Here is a 21,163-nt window from a genome sequence, read left to right on the forward strand (position 1 = left end):
TATAAAATCAAAGTCTTCTAATATTTGGACTGTTTTGACATTCCCGTGACAAGGACTTCTTATGTGGGGAATCCTGTATCCCCGTCTTTTCACTTGAGCATTCCTGCCCAGAGGGAATGACTGAGTGGCATTATACCTTTGAGAATACTTCCCACTTCTTTTTCACCATCCAAAATAGATTTTTATGCTTATTTTTAATGCAGTACCTTGTACTTACTTTTACATAATGTTTTGCTCAGTGCTTTAAAGGCTGGTATAAGTAGAAATGGACAAAGCCTGAGTGCTGAGGCAATAAAATATTCCAAATAGATAGCTAATTCTAGTAGCTTATAAAATAAATTTGCATAAATTGGGATGCCTGGGTGGCTCAGTTGGTTAAGCAGCTGCCTTCGGCTCAGGTCATGATCCCAGCATCCTGGGATCGAGTCCCACATCGGGCTCCTTGCTCGGCAGGGAGTCTGCTTCTCCCTCTGCCTCTGCCTGCCATTCTGTCTGCCTGTGTTCACACACTCTCTCTCTCTGACAAATAAATTAAAAAAATCTTTAAAAAAAATAAAAAATAAAAAAAATATATATTTGCATAAAGATATCTCTGTCACCTTGGCATAACATTATTATAATCTGGAGTGCATTTGAGTACAGGTCATTAGTTTTTAAGTTCCAGTTTTTTGTTAGAGTGGAATTGATAGGTACGAGTTAAGGAAAATGATTTGGTTGATACTAGATAAACATGGCACTAAGTAGAAGCAGTTTAATGATGAGTTAAAATGAGATTGACTAAAAAGGTTTTTTTTTGTTTAAGTTAAATCTGTACACTCATGAATGTAGAAAATATATCTTTTGAAAATTGAAAATATTCTTTGTAGGTTTTAAATATTGATTTTATTTATGTTATTGATATATTTTAGTGGAATATTTCCCTCAAATGCATTTCATGTCATAATGTATATACAAAGAAGAATTTAATGAAGCATATCATCCAAGGACAACGTGGTGTTCCCCAAGCTTTCACCTTCAAAGAAAAAATGCTATTTTTTTTAGCTCTAAAAGAATGGTTATAATTCTCTAAATTTTTCTGCATTTAAATAGACATTACTATTTATACATGGGAGTTGTATTTTATTGTACTTTTTAAAAACTGAAATTGTTAGAGCATATATAGATGAAAGGCCAACAGTGCTCCCCAATTTTCTTTTCTATTTCTTGCTCCCCAGAAGCTACTACTTGGAACTTTTTAGCTGTCTCAGTAAATGTCATACTTGTGTTGCTGATTCTTGATTTGTCAGTTTTAAACATTATGGAAGATGAACATTTAACTCTTTTTCCACCGTGCTCCCACTCTCTCAATATATGCCTCATATACACTTCTGATCCCTCAATTCCTCCAACATAATTATATTAGTAATTTTGATTAGATCAGTATGTGTTAATTGATCCATTAGTAAACTATAGTTACCTTTCTCTTTTCTTGTATTTTTATTTTCTTGGAGTTCATAATTATTTGCTTAGTTCTCTATGTATAACAATTATCAATAATTCAGTCCCCAAATCTCTTCCAGTTTTCTAAATCACTTTTCAGTATATTAATTCAAATTGATCAATTTCTTTCTTTTTTTTTTTTTTTTTGAAGATGTCACTTGTGGAGGCTTGTGACCTATTGACTAGGGACTCATTACTCTCCATACCCAATACACACTTGTCATCATCTTCCTGAGAATCATCTTTGCCTTTCTCCTGGTTTGGGTCTTCTAGTTCCTGTAGTTCCTGTATTTCATGTCTTTCCTTTTTCTATTTTGCCACTTTGTTTCATGCTTAGAGAATAGCACATCTTTTTCTTTTTCTTATTTTCTTCTTCTTTTTTTTAATCTGAGAAAAAGTGTTTGTAGTAGGTTAATTTTGTGAAACCTTATAAGCAAGTCTGAAAATAATTTTTAACTACCCTCACACTTGATTGTTACTTAAGGCAGGGTAAAGAATATTAGGATGGAAATTTTTTAAATGGATCATTTCATCATCTTCTGTCTTTAGATGTCATTATTGAAAAGTTCAAAAGCACTGATATCTGGTTCCTGACATGTATGTGTGTGTGTGGTTTTTTTTTTCCCTTTGTCCCTAGTTTTGTAAAATCTCAGTGATGTGTTGTGCAGTAAGCCTCTCGTTCTTGATTTCCCAGGGTGCTCCATGTACCATTTAGTCTAGGAACTTAATATTTTCCAGAATCAAAAGCAATAAGAATGAGCATTTTATTAACATTTTCCTCCTTTATATAACTTCTTGCTTAGATGTCCTCTATCAGGTCTTGTAATTCCTTTCTATTTTTCCTGCCTCCGTGCTTTTCTACTTTTTTGGTATTTCCCCAAACTTATCTTCTTCTATGATTTCTATTGAATTTTTTATTTCTACTTTTGTATATTTATTTTCTAAGAGCTCTTTTGTTTCCTGTGGATGTTCCTGTCCTAGAGCAATCTTATTCTGATTTCACAAATACAATATTTTTTTATTTCTTTGAGAATGTTAATGATGTTTGGTTTTCTTTATCCTGACTAGTTTCATTATTCCAAGTAGATTTTTCCTGTTCGATTGTTTATTCTGATCTGTATCTTTCATGCTCTAGGCTTTTCTCAGCATATAGTATTGATAATAAGGTTATTAGCTCATTGTTGAGAGTGAAAAACTAAAAATATGAAGCTCTTTTTGCATATTGAGCTTCTCTGTAGCCAGTGTTAATCATAGCATCCAACATCTCTGGACCCTCCTGACTGCAAATAGTTTTTAATGACCATTTCTGACCATTAATCTTAAATTTTATTTCGGTCATCTACTATTCTTGCAAGCATTTATTTCAAACACCAGCTGCCCCTGTGCACCTTATTACTGGCAATTCAATTTCTTTTGTTGTACCAAACTTTGCAACTGCTTTCAAGTCTCTCCAGGGTATTTCTGATTCCATTAGTATGTCCAGATGTAAATGATGAGAGATAGCTAATGTTGGCCTGTGGAAATTTGTGTCTACTTTTTCAAGGCTAAAATCATAACAAAGTCATACTGCATCGTGGTAAGACGAGAACTAGAAACTGTATTTTCTCATGCCTGGTGCTTTCTCCAAAGTAGATTGTTTCATGATTTTTCTTCATACCTGCCACTTGTTGAAATGCAAACTCTTAGTGATAGAACTGAGCTCATGATATCCCTATGCTTGTGGGCAGTTTCTTGCAAAATGTCCTGACTTGCTATCTTTCCAGTGTCTTGGACATTATCCTTCTTTTTGTTTGGGGGAGATATTGAGGTTGCTTTATTAGAGGGATTATGCATGGGAAGTGCTATTTATAATCTGTGATTACAGCTGAGAAAGTTGAGGATGGTTTGGGGCCAGTCAGTTGAAACGAACTCTTAATTTCTTTTTCTCCTATTGACCCCCTCTAGCATTTCTCTTAAAGTTTTGGGGCTCTTTTTTCATCTATAAAATGGAAAAATACCTATCCCATCCAGTGTTCAGCATTTTTTAAGACTAAAATGGGATAGACGATGTAGGAAAAGGTAATAATTGACACATAAGGTGGTTACTATTCGAACTCAAGTAATGACTTAATTCACTAAGGGAAAATGCAAAGGTGGATATTGACTTGACTAATGTAGGTGGGAGGCAATGGACTACTGACCTAAAAATGAAGTGGAAATGAGGTAGTGGGTATATCTATGGTGGTATTCAGGCAAAATTCAGTGGTGGTAGAGTTATAAAGAATACCAGTTATTAAGACTTCTACCACCAGTACCACTTGATGACTTTTGGTTAAATTAGCAAGTGTAGGTGGGTGTTTATATTAGCAGAAAAGTCTAAGAGACCTCTTATAAAAGAGCTCCTTAAAGCAACAATAGTAAGAAATTATTCCTAAGTCATAAAGTATTAATATAAAATGTTTTATCATTTCATAATTGTGAGAGTAATATAATATTATAGGTGAGTAAGAAAAGTCCTCTAGCTTGATAAATATTTATCAAGAATCAATATAGAATTTAATTCTTAGTAATCTCAAACCAAATACCCTGGAGCTGCTGATGTGTGTGTGACTTAAAGTGGAAAGTTAAGTTGTTTTCACTTATAATCACACTGTCTTGAAGGTTCTGTTTTCTCTCTTGAAATCTATAAAGGTTGTGATTAGGGTGAAAATATTTGGAGAAAAAAAATCTGATTTGTAAGATGAAATTTAAAGAATTAAGAGTGATTGTTAATAAGTTTCATTTACTGTAATTCTTAACAGTAGGCATTAAAGAAGCCTTGTAACTTAAAGCGTGCCTGTTAAAGTTATTAAAGGTATTATTTAGTATGACATAGCTGAAATGGCTTACTAGGGAAGAAGTCCATGATGAGAAGTACAAACTAATATATGAAGCACAGGATAGTTAAGGGATGAAGTATCCTCTCTAAGGAGATGATCTTTAGCAAATTCATGACTTGAGAAATGAGGCTAAGCATTTTTGCCCAATAAAATCTTGTAGATAATAGTATTTAATTTTATTAGGTAAAATGGTTTTCTTTAATCCTAATGGGTCTGTATAAAAAGCTCTAAGAACCCTCATGATAATGACTTTACAAATATGCGATTCATAGCTAGAACAACCCATTTGTTAAGTTACTGTTTTGTTACACAGGTATACATAAGTATATTAATTTTGTAACAGTTACCAAATAGAGCCAAGACTAACCCTTGTTTCAATCTCTGTTCCTTCCCCAGGGGTGATACCTGTTATACTTTGTTTTATATCTTTTTTAGACTTATTCCTGTATACTAACATTTATAACTATGGAAAATGTACAGTTTTGTGTGCTTGGTTTCTATAAATAAACACTTGTTTTTTATCCTACAGAAAAATTTGTTTTGGAGAGCATTTTCATGTTAGTGTGTAAAACCATGTTCTTTTAACTGTCAGGTTATTCTTCCGGCAGGTTTTTAGCCATTCCCCTCCTAAGGAGCATTAAAGGTTGTTTCTGTTTCCTTATGTTTTCGAATGATGTCCCAAAGAAAATCCTAAAAAAATGCCTCAATAGAGGTAACATTACTAATTATGATCTTTTTCACTTGATAATAAGTTGTGACGGTGAAGGTTTGGTATAGTTAAAACATTGAAAATCTGTTAATAAAAGACATTACTTGAATTCTGGTAATCGTGGTATGAAGAGGCTGGCAGTTCCCCTCTGCAAAAAATAAATATAAAACTGGACAAAGTCATCAAAAACAGCCATTTAAGCGTACTGGAAATTGACCAAAGTCAGTTAAAAAATTGATATTGCACAGCTGTTAGGGCTTGGGGTGAGAACAGTGTGAGTCTGAAGCCTTCATGCCTGGGCTCTTCCCAGACACCATCCCAGTATCCCTGTGGCCCCTCAGTCGGTGAGAACTATTAAGTTTCAGGTTGGCACTAATAGAAAACCAGCAGCTTTGCTGACAGAATTAAGCAGTGATATAATTCAGGGAATGGAAAGTGGACAGAAAAACCTATGGCTTTGCTGGTGAAAAGTGGTAGAAATAGAGAAGACCTGCTGCCTTGCTGGCTTAAGGTTGTGGAACCTGGTTTGGGGTGAGCAGTAGGACAAGTAGAAATTTCATAGGGAAATCCTAGAAAGGAGAGAGCCACAGATGGGATAAGACAAGCACTCCACACAGCTCTGGTTGCCTGGGAAACTATGTATGTGGAGGGGAGACCTGAGGGAGCCTGGCAAAAAGTTCAAAGCAAGGGAGAGTAGAGAACTGGCTGTAAGTTTGAATCTGTTCCCCACTCTATACACAAACCAACTGGCAGTGGTGAAAATCTTACAGGCTTGAAATGTTTGAACCCAACTTTTGCCCAAGTTAGTGACTAACCATTTAGCTATATAGAGATAGGCACAACTCCTAGAAAACCAATCTAAAATATAAAAATAAGAATTAAAAAAACTAAACATATACCTCCCAACTGCAAACCATAGAGGAAAACATATTCTGTGGTTTAAATCCAGATGAGTTACTAAAAAGACCCAATGATTCTGAAAAATAAAATGAATGCACAGTTACTATAATACATTAAAGATTCAGTTTTCAGGCAGAAACTGAAGGACATGGAAAAAGAAAGGGACGAAAGAAAAAAGCCAGAGAAGTATGACCTATAATCAGGAAAAACAGTCAATGGCAATGGCCTCTGAATGTGAAGTTGGATTTAACAAAAACGTCAAATTGGCTTTTAAATATGTTAAGAGAATTAAAAGACTGTGTACTCAACAAATAAAGAATCCCAATAAAGAACAAATTAAAAAAGAAGAACCAAATAGAAATTTGTATTTGAAAAGTACAGTAATTAAAATAAATTCATTGGATAGCCTCAACAGATTGGAGGTGGCAGAGAAAATGTGAAGATGAAAAAAGATATTCAGTCCAAAGAAGGGAGAGAAAAAAAATGTTAAAAAAGTAAACAGAGCCTCAGAGACCTTTGGGACAATGTCCAGCATTTCAACATACATGTAATGCAAGTTCCCAGAAAGATAAAAAGGAGAAAAAGAGACAGAAAAAATATTTGAAGAAATGATGGCACCAAACCACCCCAAATTTGGTGGAAAATAGAACTTGTTTACAAAGGGTTCCAGGAAGAAGGCGTAAACATGCTACACCCTCTCTCCCAGTGAATGCAGCTATAAAAATTGGCCTGAATACAGGAATAGCTATTTGTAGACTAAAAAGTCAATAGTAGCAGGCATGTTGGAGAAGACAACCAAAAATTTAAATACCACTGAATCAGAGGTGAGTTTACTCTTTTTTCCCCTTGGTATCTCCTACCAACTATATCCCTAAACCCAGAAGTTGGCATCAGAATGTGCAGCGAGAACTTCAGAAACCTTCTGCTTCTGGTTTAAAGAATAAGATACTCAGAGTGCAGAAATCTTCTCTCTTCTTTGTCTTATTCTGAGTTGTCTTGCACCCCAGCTCCCAGCAAATCCTTTGGCAATAGTGTTGAAGCAGTTGCAGCAGCCAAGAGGACTCTAACTCCAGGGGAGGAAACCTTCCTCTTCCATTGAAAAGTTGTCATTGTAGGAAGTATATGGGAGAATGGCTTAAATAGAGCCCCTGATCTCTGGCCAGAGCATTGATAAAGAGCATCACAGAAAACAGAAGTACTGGACAAATTTATAGAGAGGGAGTAGACCTGAAGAAACTCCTTAAAGTCGTTTGTGCACTCCTGGACTCACCCTTGAACTGTGTGTGTGTGTGTGTGTGTGTGTGTGTGTGTGTGACCATAAGAGTATACACTGATGTTAGGCACTGAAATGCTGATTGACCACCACTAAAGTCCCAGACTGACTGGTAGGTAGTATATAATGTGGGACAGATCAAAATAACATTGTGAAAGTCTTGAGCAGTTTAGTAGTTTCTCATAAAGTTAAATGTATACTTATCATGTGAACTAGCAATCTCACTCCTAGGTATTTACCGGAGAGAAATGAAAACTTATCTGCATCCTTTTTTGTGAATTTAAGCATGAAAGACTAAACTAAAATGGCAGTAGAACTTCAGAGAATCAGAATTTAAGGTCTGAAGTCAACTGAGTAAATTGCTTGCTACCACAGAAATATCAACACTCTCCAGAAGATTTCGACAAGACATTGTCAAAATATACTATTAAAAATATAAAGCATACATTCTAAGATTACTTAGCACATAGGGAACCAGGAAAACGTCAACTCACGTGGCCAGAGACAGTCAACAGACACAACACTGAGATGACACAGATGTGGGAATAATCTGAGAAAGATTTAAAGCAGCCATTATAAATATACCACAGCAGGTAAGGTGAGCTCTCTTGAAATGAGTGGAAAGGTAGATTGTCTCAGTAAAGAAATAGAAAAAGAAAAACCAAATAGAAAATTTGAACTGAAAAATATAGTAACAAAAAACTCATTGGACAAGTACAATAGCAGAATGGAGATAACAAAGAATCCATGAACTTAGAGACCAACAGAAGTTTATCCAGACTGAACAACAGAGAGAAAGTTGAATAAAACAATGATCAGAGCTTCAGGAACCTATGGGATAATACCAGAAAGTCTGGCATACTTTGTTTTATTAGACACCCAGCAAAAAAGAATACTGTGCAGAAAAAAATATTTGAATCGTCACTGAAAACTTCCCAAATTTGGTGAAAGTTATAAACATATATATTCAAGGGGTTCAGCAAATCTCAAAACAGGATAAGCCCAATGAAATCCATGCCTAGTCACATTATAATTGAACTGCTGAAAACAAGTTAAAAGAAAACAAAACACTGAAAGCCAGAAGCACTAATAGAGGAACTGTTTAAGTGAATGTGAATTTCTCATCAGTAAAACCATAAAGGCCAGAAGGAAGTAAAACAGATTTAAGCATGGTGGTGGGGAAGGGAGGTATCAGTTCAGAATTCTTTAGTGAAATATTCTCCAGATGCTATCTTTTTTGTTTTTGTTTTTGTTTTTGTTTTTTGGAGGGGTCTTCTTTCTTAAAGCATTATGCGTAATAGGAAATTGTTTTTAGCAATAAAATGGATGGAATTGGAGAGAATTATGCTAAGTGAAGTAAGTCAGTGAGAGAAAGACAAATACCAATGCCATAGGGGTGGGGCAGGGAGGCAAACCAAGGAATAGACTCAACTATAGAGAACAAACTCACGGTTACCGGAGCTGAGGAGGTGAGCAGAGGGTGGGTGAAAGAGGTGATGGGGATTAAGGAGTGCACTTATGGTGAGCACTGGATGTTGTATGGAGGTGATGAATCACTGCGTTGTACACCAGAAACCAATATTACACTGCATGTTAACTAACTGGAATTTAATAAAAATTTGGAGAAAAAAATTATTTCTAAGAATGCCAGAAAGTTATACTAGCTGATCTTGTAAGACACTTGATTTATAGCAGGAATATTGACAAGTTTATTACAAATGGTAGGTCACTTTCCTTTCTGAATTAGAGTTAACAGAAGATGACAAGATGCAGAGTGGCAGTTAAAATGATAAAATTAGGAAAAAGCTCTCAACTATTTTAATTTTTTTTAAGACATTATTTTAAGGTGGGAAAATTATATTAAAATTGCTGTTACTGTGATTTGTTTTTCATTGATACTTTGAATAATTAGCAATAGTCACAATGATGGTTGAAGAGATTGAGTTGCAGAATATTAACTAAAACAATATTTAGCATTTACATGTTTTTAGTAGGTGAGTCCTTTAATTTTGTTGTATAGCCTTATGAGTTGGATCGATGTTATTTATATTTTACAGATAAGGAAATAAAGACATAGTTAGATTTTTTTTTTTTTTGATGCCATGTTGGAGAAAAGTGAGATTAGAATTCAGAATTTAATTCTTTTACAGGCACTCCTTTTGCTACACGTGTTGTCAGCATTTATATTGATATGTTTTTATAAGGCAGTTATTATTATTATATTATTAATATAACAAATACTGAAATGAGGATCTCTTAATGGAAATGTAATTGATACAACCTGTTTAAAAAACAGTTTCACAGTATCTGAATTGAAAAATCATGTGTTTTCTGATCTAGCAATCTACTCTTTGTATTTATTCATTTATGGTACATATATTAATGTTACATATTATATGGTACATATATTAATATACATATATTAATGTATATTTATGTGTGTGTATATTTAGATGCTGATTATAACATTGATTTTAACTGCAAAAAATGGGGATGTCTGGATGGTTCAGTAGGTTAGGCGCCTGCCTTCAGCTCAGGTCATGATCTTGTGGTCCTGAGATCAAGTCCCACATCAGGCTCTCTGCTTAGCAGAGAGTCTGCTTCTCCCTCTCTCTCTCAAATAAATAAAAACCTTAAAAATTAAAAAAAAAAAATGGAAGCAACCTGCATATCTTTTAGTAGAGGACAGACTAAATTTTGATACTTTTCTTGAGGTACTGGATACACTGAAGAGAGTAACCTCCGTATGGAAAGAACACTAAGATGTTAATAAAACAATCACATTCGTATAAATAAAAAAGTTTATATTTAAATACAAGCATATATTTTGTCTGGAGGGATAGAAAGAAATCTCTTTGCAGGAGGAGATTGTTTTTTTGTGTGTTTATTAAATATTTCAGTAGTTAAACTTTCTTTTGGGCACCTGGCTGGCTCATTCGGTGGAGCATGCTACTATTGATCTTGGAATCATAAGTTCAGGCCCCATATTGAAAGTAGAATTCGGTTAAAAATAAACAAACAAAAAACCCCTAAAATCTGGAAACATAATTAAACTTCTTTTACAACATATGTGTATGCACACACACACATTTGTATGTATAAAAGTGTGTGAATGTATAATGGCTTCTAAAAAATGTAATTTTTTAAACTTATTTCTCATCAAAACTTTGACATTTTTACTCTGTTATCTTTTGGTATTCAGTATTACCAGTAATAAATGGCATACAAGTCTGATTATTGTTCCTTTTACATAACTCTTCTTTCTGGAAATATCCACTTAACCCCCCCCCCCCTTTTTATCCTTGGCATTTTGAAATTTCACTTAGATGTTTCCAGATCTGGGGTTTTTTCATTCAGTCTGTTTTGTACTTGGAAAGCCTTTCATTCTGAAGTTTTGTATGTCATTTAAACTCAGGGACATTTTTTTCTATTTGACAGCTATTTCCTCTTCATCCTTTTCTCTGATCTTGTCTTATGAAACTCCTGATAGGCACCATTAGACTTGCTTATGTGTTTTTCTCTTTTGTTTTCCATGTTTTCATCTTTGTTCTGCATTTAGGAGTTTAACTTGACTTGATTTTTCTGGCTTGCAGTTTTGACCTTATCAGTCTTATCTTTTAGGTTACTGTTTTTCTAAATTTGACTTTTTTTTTTTAAGGATTTCTTATTTATGAGAGACAGAGAGATGGTGACAGAACAGGGGGAGGAGCAGAGGGAGAGGGACAAGCAGGCCCTGTACTGAGCGTGGGGCCCGACGGCGGGCTAAGTCTCAGGACCCAGAGATCATGACGTGAGCCGAAACCAATGAGCCAGTCACTTAACCGAATGAGCCATCCAGGCTCCTAAATTTGACAATATTTTTAATTGCCAGGAACTTTTTATTATTCTCTAGGTACCTAATTTTCTTCCTCTTAGTGACCTCCTTTATGAATGCAATTGCCTCTCAGGTCTCTGAGTCTGCTAATAAAAATTAAAATTTTAAGTTCTATTCTCAGCACCATCTGATTCCCCTTAGTTTAGTTTGTTCAGCTTTGTCCACTGCCATTGAAGTTTTCTTTAGATGTCTGGTGATCTGTAAGTGAAGGACTAGGTTGATTAATCCAGAATATATATCTAATGAGGATTTCCTCTGTAGTATATATATAGACTGTCCCCTGACCTTGCTGCTGTTTCCTATGGGATAAGAGGTCTTGAATGGGGGCTAAAAGGTAAGCCTGTCCTCAGGCAGGCTTCTCTTTCAGATTTGTAGGCAAAGAGCAGGTGAACAAGCTAGACTGAGAAGGAAGAATTTATCCTGGAGATACACATATTAGTGCAAGCCTTTCTGTTGGAAGAACAGAAGGGAAGAAGGTGGTATCAGCCATCAAAGTGTTAGGAAATGTGGTAAGGGGAATTTTTGGTGGTTATAATAAATGTAGAGCAGTACAGGCATTTGGTGGAGAACAGTTCTGGGCCAAAAGAAATCTTTGTTCCCCAAATGCTAATAGTTTCCTGTTTGAGAAATACTGTTTGTTAGTGTATTCCCTTCTGTAATGTAGCTTTTCCTCCACCCCTTCTTCAGGGTCCATCAGTAAGAAACAGATTTACCTTGGCCTCTGTGCTTCTTTGTTCAGGCCCAACATCTGTGTTAGGAATCCTTCCCAAGCAGAATACCCACCACTATCTCTGCAAAGAAATGTGTGGTACTTAGGCTAAAAAGAATGCTCCTGTATATAGGGTTCCTTACTTAGCTCTGAATGGCTGCCCCTCCACTATGTCTGCACTTCTTGACTCCCACCTTAGAAATTTCTCTAGGAATGCTTTGGGAAATACAATTCCACATTTTATTTTGAGACTTTAAATATTGATGATGAATTCAGGATTTTGAATAGGGTCAATCACTTTGGTCATTTCCACGAAGATGCTTCCACTGACATCTATATAGTTTCCCATGTTATCATCCTATCACCACCATCAAAGAAAGAGTTAATATTTTACTCCTTTTCTGTACTCCCTCAATGTTAATAATGCACCAGGAGGTATTGTTCTAGGAGTTTTCTATATATTATTTAGCAGCAGCTACCTTGTATACTATTGTCCTTTTCTACTTTAACAGGTGAAAGAAACTGGGGCGCCTGGGTGGCTCAGTTTGTTAAGTGACTGCCTTCGGCTTAGGTCATGATCCCAGGACCATGGGATCGAGCCCCACATCAGGCTCCCTCTCTTTCTGCCTGTTGCTCCCCCTGCTTTGCACACACTATCTCTCTCTGCCAAATAAATAAAATATTTAAAAAAAAAAAAAAGTGAAAGAAACTGACTTGGGAATGTTAAGTCATTTACTCCGCTTTTTAGGGCTAGTTAAATGGTTAAGTCCAGGCTCTTAAACACTATGCTGTATCACCTAACTGCAGTTCCTTCATAGTGTTCTTACCATCATCAGGCTTTATATACATGTTTACACATTTTGGTCTACTGGTTTGACTTTTTGAAGAATATTTCTCTAGTCTCCTCAGCAGGTAACATCATACCTAGCCTATAAGCCCTCAGCAAATGTTAATTAAATAGGCTGAGCACATTCAGATTTGATTCTTTGATTCAGTGTAACTATACTAAATTAGATTTTCAAGATACTAGTGTGAGAGCTTGGATGTTGACAGTATATTGTCATTTTATAGAAAATGGGTATTATTGACTTAACATTAATGGTTCACATGAACTCTGCTGTTGTGGTTAAATCCGTTGTGTGAAAATGGTTGTGTCACAATTTAAACTTAAACCTGACTTGATTTGAATTTCAGTAGATTTTTTTTGGTATCATTTCTTGGAAATATATTTTTTAAAAATTTTGCTGCTCTATTGCAGCCACATTAGAAGTAGTCCAAATGACTTCTAAGTACCTCCTTTAAAATTATGCTTAAATATTTCCAAAAGCACATAGAAGGAGATTTCATTTTTCATTAAAGGAATTCTACAAATTATCCAGCTTGGTTCTGGTGAAATAATTGTTATTTTATCTACAAAATATAGCAACAGAAATAAATTTTAACATCTTATGAAAAGTTAACTTACCTATCATATTTTCAATGGTTGAGTCAAATGGGAATGAATATATCACCAAATGTGGTTACAAAGGATTTTGTATATTAAAATAGGCTTAAGGCCTAATTTATTAAGAATAACTCATGTAATTAGTTAGAGTTCTAAAACCAGGCAGAAATGCTTACATAAAACAATTCTAAAGAGATTTTGGAACAATTTTGGTGGGTAAATACCATTTATTTTATTATATTTGCCTTATGTACTGAATTATAGAAAGTTAGAAATATATTTATATGAAGAATTACTGAAAAAGCCACTTTAGTAGACTAAGCAATGAAAGAAAACACTTCTATCTTAATGGCTTATTATATAATTTATGGAAAGTTGGTAGCTTTAGGATTACTGCTTTGTAAACTATACCGCATTTTGCTAATTCCAAGTATTGCACAGATGTTTTGTTTATAAATAACAATATATAATTTAAAACTGTTCTTGATTTTAGTTAGAGAAAAATACTACATTTTTGTGACTGAAACTGTATTATGAAGAATTTAGCATATACCAGAATGTAGGATGGTTGCTGGGAATATAGTTTTGAGCAAGACAGATCTAATTTCTATGCTTATCAGACTTAAGAGTTTAGAAAAGAATTGTACATTAAACAAATACCAAAATAATTATAGGTTTATCAGAGTTGTAATGTATAGAATACTATGGAAATATATATTAGGAGAATTTATCCTAATTGGGGCATAGAAATTCTGCTTCTAAAGGATGATATGAATTAGGTACACAAAAGTGGTTGTGCATATGTGCTGGTAAGTGGAGGGAGGACTTTGCATCAGGACAGGGAATTAGATTGATATAACTAAAGCTGTAAAAGGTGGTGCAGATTGAATCTAGCGTTGTATTAAAATAACTTATGGGCCATAAAATCTACATTTCAATTACTTACATACACACATTCATGAGACTATTGTGGTAGCTTGGGAAAGAAATGATGATGGCTAAGACTCATGAGGGTGGGATGGAATGAAATAGTTAGATGCCCCAAATATTTAGCAGGTAGAATCTACTTTTGCTCTCTAAGTTAGTTTCTTTTCCCACTGTTCCAAATATTTTTGCTATATTTTTTGTCCATTTTTTTCTCTTTATTTTTGTGGGGGTGTACCTTTACTAATACTATGCTGCTGTTTTATAGAGGTTCTGAAGGGATAGAATATAAGCTCATGTAGTCATTCTACCATATTTAACTGAATCCTACCCACACTGATACAAAATATCACCTTTTAACATATATTAAATACTGGTTAGCTCCAGTGGTTAGCTGAAAGATGTGGTTAGCTCCACATCTTTCAAGATGTGACTATTGCAATGCCAATACTGCACTATTTTAAATTACACTGTTTTTATACTTGATAACACAGGTACTTCCTTTATATTTGTGTGTGCATATATATATGTGTGTGTGTGTGTGTGTGTGCGTGCGCGCGCATATGCAAAGTTACTGGCTAGTTTTACCCATTTTCTCTTTCAAGTAAATTTTGGAATAGGTTTACAAGAAATTCTGTTGGGGTTTCTATTAGAATTTATTCTTTTTTTTTTTTTTAAAGATTTTATTCATCTATTTGACAGAGAGCACAAGTAGACAGAGAAACAGGCAGAGAGAGAGAGGGAAAAGCAGGCTCTCCACTGACCAGAGAGCCTGATGCAGGGCTCGATCCCAGGACCCTGGGATCATGACCTGAGCTGAAGGCAGAGGCTTTAACCCACTGAGCCACCCAGGCGCCCCAGAATTTATTCATTTTTTAAAAGAATAATTGGGAGAAAATTGATATTTTTATAGCATTGAGTCTTCCTATCCCAGAACATAGTCTCTTCATTTATTTATTTTAAATGTTCTTTATTATATTTTATAATTTTTCTCATACCTATCTGAATGAACATTTTTATTTTAGCATTAAATTTTACTTGTTTATTTGTTTTGCTTGATCTTGTTGCTATTGTGAATGGGATATCTTTTTTATTTTTCTCCCAGCAATGATGTTTTCTAATTGGTTATAACTATTATTAGGAAAGGGATTTCTTTTTGTTTGTTTGTTTATTGCTCTTATGTCTAGTCACTTAGCCAAAACTCTTTTAACTAATTTAAATAATTTTTCATTTGATTCCTTGTGACTTTGCCAAGTAGATAGTTATCATCAGTGGCTTTATTTATTTCTTTATTATTTTAACATTCATATGTGGATTTTTTAAACGTTTGATCAAAATTTTTAGTATAGGGGCACCTGGGTGGCTTAGTCAGTTAAGCGTCTGACTCTTAATTTCGGCTCAGGTCATGATCTCAGGGTCATGAGATTGATCCCCATATTGGGCTCTGTACTTGGTGGGGAGTCTGCTGGGGATTCATTCTCTCTCTCTCTCTCACCCCCTTCTGCCCCCTCCCAATAAAGAAATCAATCTTTAAAAAAAAAAAAAAAAAAAACTTTCAATATACTTTTGAAAAGTAGTGGTCTTAGTGGGTGTTCTGGTCTTGTCCCTGACATTAATGGTAAAGCTTTTTTGCCTTTTCTTTATTAAGTATGATGTTTCATATAGATTCTGTTATCAAATGACTTTGTTTTCCTCCTTCTATTCTTACTATGGTATGATTTTTCTATTAGGATTGAGTTTTGAAATTTATTTGTACTGTATTCGAAGCATTGAGATGATAGGGTTTTTTTTCTTACTATGATAATTACTAAATTATAATATTTCTTAATGTCAAATCATTTTTATATAACTAGGTTAAACTTTGTTTGGCCATTGTTGTTTTTTTTTTTTTAATTTTTAAAAATTTTTATTTATTTTTAAAATTTCTTTTCAGTGTTCCAGAATTCATTGTTTATGAACCACACCCAGTGCTCCGTGCAGTATGTACCCTCCATAGAACCCACTACCAGGGTCACCCAGCCTCCCACTCCCTGCCCCTCCAAAGCCTTCAGATTGTTTTTCAGAGTCCACAGTCTCTTACGGTTCATCTCTCCCTCCAGTTTCCCCCAACTCCCTTCTCCTCTCCATCTCCTCATGTCCTCCATGTTATAGCCATTGTTGTTTTTTAAGGCCTTGTTAAATTCAATTTGCTAATGTGTTGTTTAAGATATGTGCCTATATGTTCATAAGTGAGTTTAAAATACAATTTTCTTTTTTTATTGAGTTTTGAAATCTGCATAGAAGTTGAAATATTTTCAGTCTTTTCTGTATTTTCTTTTTTTTCTGTCTTTTTTAAAAATGTGAAGTAGCTCTTGAAGTCTTGCTAGAATTTTTTTTTAAAGATTTTATTATTTTTAGGTAATCTCTACACTCTCTCTTTTTTTATTTTATTTCTTTTCAGTGTTCCAGCATTCATTGTTTATGCACCACACCCAGTGAAAAGCAAATATTTTTAAGGATGCTTTGACAGGAATGTTAGAAATAACATCTGAATTCAACAACAGAAAAAAGTTGCTATCAGTGGGAAACAAAGTCTTATTGAATAATCTAAAACTTCCCATGAGAAAGGGCTGGGGAATGATCCTTTAGGCAGAAGCACTAGAACCTTTGGACTCAATAAGGCTTTGGCAGGGCCATTCTGGATCTGCCTGGCAAGCGCACTGCAGTCTGTCTAGCTCGGTCTTCAGCGAGAGTCCTTCAGCGCCATCATAGCATAGTCCACAGTTTGTTACAGTGTCCTTAAAACTCTTCAAAGAGGTGCTTGGCATGCTTACTCTTCTAACTGGAGTGGGGGGTATATTACCTGATGGTTGTTAGGGAGACTTTAGGAGATTGCTTTAGGTCTCCAGCTGCTGACTTTTGTTGCTGAGAGCTCCCACTCTGTGTGTTGGCCATAGTGGCCAACTTGGTCAGGACCTTCTGTTAGGAACAATACTGTCTGGCTATAGACTCCTCTCCCATACTGGGCCATCTCAGCTATCCAGAAGGGATTGGGCATAGTGAAAACTTTGAGTACCCCTTGAAAGGAGTACTAGTGACTCAAGATCTAGCAACTAGGGGTGGAAATTCTTGCACATAAAGAAACAGGGATGCCATCCTCAGCTGGAAATGGGATCTCAGGGGCATGGATGACATCCAGAACTTTCATCCTAGAAAGACAGTTGTAACTATTCTGATTTTCAGCTTTGGCAGCTTTGCATCACCATCCCCAAGGGGCTGGGAGTTTTATGGTATATCCTAAAACTTGAATACTTAAGTATCAGTCTGCTCTTTGAAGTCTTGGGGGCATGGGTCCCAAAGGGACATGAGGATCCATTGAAGATTTCCTTGTAAAACACATAATTTGCTTTTTCCTTAAACTAAATAGCAGTGGATATACCAGATTGCTGTGGACATTCACCAGCACAGCGTTGCCCTTGGACAGCTACTTACTTCCAGATGCGTAACCTACCCGACCTGTGCAGAACTGCACTGGTTTTACCTGCTCCCCTGCCTCCCTGCCCAGGTTTCTTGGAGCTCCCTGGACATTTCCTTAATGGGGGAAGAACAAGCCAGACCTGGCCTGAAAACATGTGGAAGGTGCTATTGTATTTTGATTAGAACTCCATTAAATGTACCAATTAGTTTGGGAATGCATGGCAACTTTGTAATATTCAAGATCCCATTTCCAGAACATGGAATATTTGGCAGACTTACCAGTGTTTAATTAAATTTCATATAATCAAGAATCAAGAACTTATGAAGATCTTTAGAATAACCAAGGGTATATTTTACAACCTCTACCACTTTGCTTCCCACTTCATTAAGCACCAATATAAAAATTTCAGTACCTCAGGAATCAATATACATTTAGAAGGTGCATTTTAAAAAGATTTTCAGTATAACAATTTGGTGATATTACATTATTGTTATTTTGTTAGGTGTGCTAACAGTATTTTGGTTATATTGTTTAAAAAGAACCCTGATATTTTAGACATAAATGCTGAAATGTGGTATCTGGGATTTGCTTCAAAGTTATGTAGGATAGAGAATATATAGGGGTATGAAACAAGATTTGCCATGAGTTGCTAGTTGTTAGAGCTGATAGTTATTGGGTTCATTATATTATTTTGTCTCCCTTTTAGAAATGTTTGGAATTTTTCATAATGAAAGTTAAAAGTTAAAAAAAATATATAGATATAGAACATCAAAGGAAAGAAAAAAGTCATCATGAGAAGTAGAGCTAACTAGTTACAGTATAAAAAGATTATTGATTCTGTTGTTCTCTACCTACTGAAAGGTACACATTGGGCCCCAAACAAAAGTATGAAATAGGCTTTGTTTGTATACTTTATTTCCTAGGTTTCCTTTCTTCATTTTAGCCCCGTATAGATTTTCCTTCTCCTTGTTTTAAGAGCACATTTTTCTTCCATTCACATCTCTCAGAATTGTCACTCATTTTACACAGAGTGAATAGGAGGTCTAGAGATGAACTGTCCAGATTAAAGTACAAGACAAGAATACTTTGGACTGGAGTTTAGGAGTTGAAGTCAGGGAATAATAGGTCTGATAGAGTGTTGGAAAAAATTCTTGAGCATTTGGAAAAATTACAGAAATGTGAAAAGTTTGTTGGAACATTTGGGGAAAAAAATGTGTAGGATTCCCATATGGTGACTTTATTAGAAATTGCCCTTCTGGAGATAGAGGAAGTTAAAAGCTTAACCCTCAAGTATTCTAGCAGAAAATAGATACTGTCTAAAAAGGGTAAAAGAAAAAGAAGCAATATTAGCATATTATACAGAAATACTGATGTTATTAAATGAAACTAACAAATTCAAAGTAGTTACTTCTACAGAATCATGTAATTTGGGAGGGAAGAGGACAGTATGGAGCAGAGAACTACTATATTTTGTTATAAGCCAGTTAGTGAGTACAGTCTGACTTTTAACAATGCTTATGTTTTATTTTAATAAAAATTAAAACATATTAAAAACTGCAATTTTAAGAGACTTATGCCAAAGAAACATCAAGAAGAGACAAAACTAATAAAATTAATCTGAATAATAAAAGATTATGATATTGAATGCAGTAGGAGTCTAGCTTCACTCTCTTGCATATTCATATTCATATTCTGTTGACCCAGTTCCACTTGTTGAAAAGACTATTCTTTGCTCTGTTGAATTGTCTTGCTACCCTTGTTGAAAGTCAGTTGACCTTAAATATATAGATTTATTTCTGGTCTGTAAGTTGTTTCTTGTTTTTTATTTTTAAGATTTATTTGAGTCAGGAGGGGCAGAGGGAGAGACTCTTCAAGCAGACTCCCTGCTGAGTGTGGAGCCTGATGTGGGGCTCAATCCTATGATGATGAGATCATGACCTGAGCTGAAAACAAGAGTCAGATCCTTAACTGACTGAGCCAACCACATGGCCCTGGACTCTTATGATTTATGTCTCTGTGTATGCTGGTACCACAGTCTTGATTACTGAAGCTTTTTAGTCAGGTTTGAAATAAAGTGTGAGTCTTCTAACTTTTTTCTCTTTAAAGATCTTTTGCCTATTCTGGGTCCACTGCATTTTTCCATATGAATTTTAACATCAGCTTCTCAATTTCTGCAAAAAAGGGGGAGAGGGCAGTGGAGATTTTGACAAGGATTACATTAAATTTGTAGATCAATTTGGGGAGTGTTGCCCTGTTAACAATAGTAAGTCTTCCAATCCGTGAAGGTAGGATATCTTTCTTTCTTTTTTTTTTTTTTTTTTTAAGATTTTATTCCTTTATTTGCCAGAGATCACAAGAAGGCAGAGGCAGGCAGAGAGAGTGGGGGAAGCAGGCTCCCCACTGAGCAGAGAGCCTGATGTGGGGCTTGATCCCAGGACTTTGATATGACCTGAGCCGAAGGCAGAGGCTTAACCCACTGAGCCACCCAGGTGCCCCGCTTTCTATTTATTTTAGTCCTCTTTAATTCTTTCGATGATTTTTATAGTTTCAGTATACAAATCTTACCCTTCTTTTGTTGCATTTATTCCTAATTATTTGTTTTTGATGCTGTTTTTAAAAGAATGTTTTCATAAATTTCACTTTCAGATTATTCATTGCTAGTGTTTAGAAATATGTTCGATTTTTGTATTTTCATCTTGTATCCTGCAACCTTTCTGAACTCATTTATTCTAATAAATTTTTTTTTTATTTTTAGGATTTTCTATATACAAGGTCATGTCATTTGCAAAATGAGATAGTTTTACTTACTCCTTTCCAAAGCTTTTATTTCTTGCATAACTCCCTTGGCTAGAATCTCCACTATGATGTTGAGTAGAAGTGGCAAGAGTAGACATCCTTGCCTTGTTCCTGATCTTGTGGAAAGGTGTCTAGTCTTTTACCATTAAATATGATATTGGTTATAGATTCTTCATAGATACCTTTCACCAAGTTTAGGAAATTTCCCTTCCATTCTTAGTTTGTTGAATGTTTTTATCATGAAAAGAGTTTAATTCTGTTGAATGCTTTTTCTGTTCCCATTGAGATACCCTGTAGTTGTTTTGGTTTTATGTTCTATTAATACAGTATCGTACACGGGTTGATTTTTATTCTTGTATTTCTGAGGTAAGCTGTACTTGGTCATTGTGTACAACCCTTGTCATATGTGACTGGAGTCAGTTTTTTCAGTACTTCATTAAAGATTTTGCATCTGTATTTATAAAGGATATTGGCTATAATTTTCTTTTGATACCTTCTTGTGGGTTTAGTATCAGGGTCTCATAGAATAATTGGAAAGTATTCCCTCCTCTTTTTTTTTTTTTTTTTTTAAGAGTTTGTGAAGTACTGGTTTTAATTCCTCTTTAAAGTTTGATAGAATTTACCAGTGAAACCATCTGGTTCTGGGCTTGTGTAAAGTTTGTTGATTACTAATTCATTCTCTTTACTTTATTATAGGTCTATTTAAATTTTGTATTTCTTCTTGAGTAGTGCTTTAAATT

At 34.9% G+C, this 21,163-nt stretch overlaps 1 protein-coding gene across 4 annotated transcripts in view; it reads left to right on the forward strand.

Moving 5' to 3' along the window:
* Positions 1-21,163, forward strand: part of PALS2 (protein associated with LIN7 2, MAGUK p55 family member) — a 108,412-nt gene that overhangs the window by 22,781 nt on the left and 64,468 nt on the right. The gene's annotated exons all lie outside the window — the stretch shown is intronic.

The sequence above is a fragment of the Mustela putorius genome, unplaced genomic scaffold (assembly GCF_011764305.1).
Source record: "Mustela putorius furo isolate JIRA1106 unplaced genomic scaffold, ASM1176430v1.1 tig00003845_pilon_pilon_pilon, whole genome shotgun sequence".
NCBI classification, from domain to species: domain Eukaryota; kingdom Metazoa; phylum Chordata; class Mammalia; order Carnivora; family Mustelidae; genus Mustela; species Mustela putorius.